Source organism: Cimex lectularius, unplaced genomic scaffold (genome assembly GCF_000648675.2).
Source record: "Cimex lectularius strain Harlan isolate CLEC.00 unplaced genomic scaffold, Clec_2.1 scaffold5, whole genome shotgun sequence".
NCBI classification, from domain to species: Eukaryota; Metazoa; Arthropoda; class Insecta; order Hemiptera; family Cimicidae; genus Cimex; species Cimex lectularius.
This window is the reverse complement of record NW_019392993.1, coordinates 2,023,025-2,027,083: the sequence shown is the minus strand read 5'-3', so window position 1 is coordinate 2,027,083 and position 4,059 is coordinate 2,023,025.

The following is a 4,059-nucleotide window of genomic DNA, read 5'->3' as shown; positions in this document are numbered from 1 at the left end:
CATGGGTCTGGGTGGGTAGGAATTGGTGACAATATTAGAAGATAGATCTGAGGATGGTACTATGAGGTAAGCCAGGATGTCAGATCTTGTCAAAGGGCCACAGTTGTCAGGGTAATGTCGATATGTGCTTATTACTTTCGTGAGAATTCCTCTTTAGGCTTCTGGGATAATGTAGTTTTAGTTGGTTTGTTACCCATCGTTTTTTCCCGACAATTCAGTCTTTTTTTATGTCAGACGCGTTTCGGCTTTCGCCGTCTTCAGTGGTGGTTTCACGAAGCTTTTTTTTACTTTTATTTATGATTAGACTACTATTATGTTCTAAGCATGTATTGTTTTTATGACTAATATTTCCATGTTCAAATTTATGACCGTGACTAGCGGTATTTATTTGACTAGATTTATTTTGGTATAATTTTATTTTTTATACAACATTCAAATTTATTGATTAGGGTAAATTTGTGTTCTGAAAGATTATCCTTACACACTGACAGGCAAAAAATTCCACCCAACTGATTTTTCTTCATTTTCTCGATAAAAGAAATTTCTACCTTTAATTTGTCTCATTGTTTTTACCAATAATATTTGTTTATGCTATATTATATTAAAATGTAATATGTTAAAATTTAGATTAAATTTGCTATTATTGAGTCAAAAGTATTGTTGAGATCAATAATATTTTTTTGCATTTTTAAAGGATAGGATTTATATAACACTCTATATGGCAGTGATAATTATTTGTTTTGAAAGTAATTTTAGCTGTATTGGCGAATTAAATGTTCTCCTCAGTATGAGCCAAATCCAGGATGTGTTTAGACCTTTTAAGGAGTTAGGAATATAACAATAACAATAACAATTTGTCATTCTATAAATTGTGTTTTATTATTATGATTTTTTAAAATTATATTGATATAATATACCAGTCATTAATTGCTAAATTTAAAAGTTTTATATTATATACTAATCCATTTATGTTTAGTGGTCTAATTGACAATAATAATTACTTCAATTGATTATTCTTTTTATGTAAGGTCTTGGTTGAGATAAAAAATCAGTGGCACGAGCGGGATTCGAACTCACGACCTTCGGCTCACTACGCCGCTGCTTTCTTTTATCTATTTACCAACACGACTGCAACATTGATTAAAGAATTATTGTTTTATTTTCTCCGGAATAAAAGAGTTTTAAGAGTACGAATCAAAATTAAAAAATGTTTAATAAATTCATTCAAAATTTTCTTCTTTTTATTTTGTATTATTATTAATCTTTCCACCTTACCAATCCTTCAACCACGGTTTTTTCTTTTCCTCCATCAATTTCTTCTCTTTAAAAAATAAATTACAATCTAATTAAAAAATAAATTACACCACTAAAAAAGTATATTAAATGGAGTACGTTTTTTTAAATTTGCTGGTCTCTAGGTTTGGAAATAGTAGTTTAGAATCACCATAGTAAGTTTTTCAACTTTGAAAAAAAAAAGATTATTTGGTGGTCGTGAGATGCGCTCTGGTGTGACGTAGGTTTTAGAAAAACATTTTCTTTATTGTGCCAACGTTTCGATCTTTATTGAGATCATCTTCAGGGCCTGAGATATATAAACATTGTTTAAATTTTACAAATACAGTGAAAAAAATGAATTTGTTCAATGCTAGAAAATTTTAGATTAAAAAAAATTCAAAGTTCTCGCTACTGAAACGCCTATTTCACGAATTCACTAATTTCGTGGTCCGCTTGACCAATTAATATATTACAATTAATTGAGGTTTTTTAGTTGAGATAAAAAAGTCAATGGCATGAGCAGGATTCGAACCCTCGATCTTCGGCTTGATACGCCGCTGCTTTACCACTTGAGCCATCGTGACCCGATCCACCCGGACACCAACTTCCCATCTCAACCGCACCTTTTGAATTTTCCCTCCTTTTTGCCATTTTTCAAGTAGTAGAGCAGCCGCGTCTCAAGCCGAAGATCGTGGGTTCGAATCCCGCCCGTGCCATTGACTTTTTTATCTCAACAAAAAAACCTCAATTAATTGTAATATTTCACGAATGTTGACAAGTTTAGTATTGATCACATCTTATTGGAAATTTAACTGTATGTAAATCAATGGTATCAATTGTTTTGTCCGAAACGTTTTAGTTTTAGAGTTATCATTGTTTATTTCAAGCAAGGTCATGAAATCTTAAAAAATCAGAATAAGTGGAATAACTCCGAAACTCTTGAGATTCAGACCACAGTTGAATTAGGACTTTTTGGTTCCATTTTAAATGTAGAACCGACTGGCAAAGTTTGAAACACGAGTAGCCGAACACCCTGTATAGAATATATTTCACGCAATAAAATAGAAGGATGATAACGGACTATGCACATTTTCCAGAGAGATGACCTGGGGTGGTTGAAAGAGGCACGAAATGACCATCACAGATTTTAGTTAAAAAGGTTATCTGTCAATGGCATCATAATTAAAAACGACTGTGACTTTTTAATATCCGCCCTCTAAGGTTCTGGATCGGAATGATAGTCTGGATAACTGGAGAGTGGCAGGCGTGGTCGGTGGAAGGGATGGAAGCCTCATTGGAGTGAGTTTACTCCTCGGAGACCGCCCTCTCCAATCGAAGGCATGCGCTTGGGCAGCCACGGCCTCATTTTTTCCCTCTTTCTCTAATTGCACACGAGAAACGGCCAATAATTGTTCTTCCTGCCCTCTTCCCCACCCCCGCACCATTTACCGGTTAGGAAGTGGTTCCACTCATTGTTACCATCAGGTTGAACCCTTGAGAACCCCGTACCCTGGGATGCAAGTTTTGAAAATTTGTTTTATTTTCGCAGGTATTATGGACCTGTTCCTCAATCCGACGAAGTTAACTGCACTGACAGGAAAAAAATTCCGCCCACTTGTAATATAAGTTGATTTGTACATATATTTATATATTAATCAAAGTTTCACATTTTTTAACGTTTAATAATTGAGTCTGACTAAAAAAGCAAAGAAAAAATGTAAACTGCTAATGGGGAAAAAACCGGACAGATAAAATTTGTTTTGAATAGATTTTTCAATAACATTTTAATATCGTGTATCCTCCTCTTGTCTTAATTACAACTCGAAGACGCCTCCGCATAGTTTCTACCAGTCTGGAAATGTCTCTTTGCTGAAGGTTAGCCCATGCTTCACGAAGAGAACTTACAAAATCGTGTTGTGTATCAGGAAGTGATGGACGTGCTCTTATCCGTCTTTTGAGGTTATCCCATGAATGTTCGATTGAGTTCAAGCCTGGAGAACGAGCTGGCCATGCTATGACCCGGGTGTTATGCCGTTGAGGGTACGGTTGTACTATGCGAGCGAAATATGGACGGGCATTAAAATCGGATTGTCGCTGATTTCATCGAGGATAGGCAACTCATGTTGTTCCAAAATTTTAATCCACATAGCGAGTGGCCGTCAAAGACCCTCCACAAACAACAACCAACTCTGTGCGACTCTCCATTGAAATTCCCGCCCACACCATCATTGAGCAATGTTGAAAAGGTTGTCTCTGAGAAAAATTACAGGCTTCGTACCTTTCATTTCGCTTTCTCCACACTCTTTCACGCCTATCTGGTGATCGTAGAGCAATTCTACAATCATCTGTAAAAAGTACAGCAGAACAATCCTCCAAAGACCATGGCTGTGTTCTTGAGCAAATGCGAGTCGTGCAAGTTTGAGTGTTCTGGGCAATTCTGGTCCTCTTACGGGGCGAAAAGCCATCAGTCCATGCTGATTTAATCTTCTTCGGGCAATGCTTTCAGAAATTTGGACACCTCGAACTTCCTGGAGCTGATGAATCGCTTGAACAACAGTAAGGTGCAGGGGGCGTCGGTGGCTGCAATGGTTTAGGCGTTGACACGGCGCTCATCACTAAGGTGAAGGTCCCGGGTTCGAATCCAGCAGCCCTGCATTCGAACCCGACATACTTACAAATGGGCTTTTTTTCAAAAACACCGGCACCCCGAGAGTTTATATGACTCCGCTGTTGCAAACCCTCGTAAAAAAACAGTACAACAGTAAGGTGCCGGTTTCGCAAAAT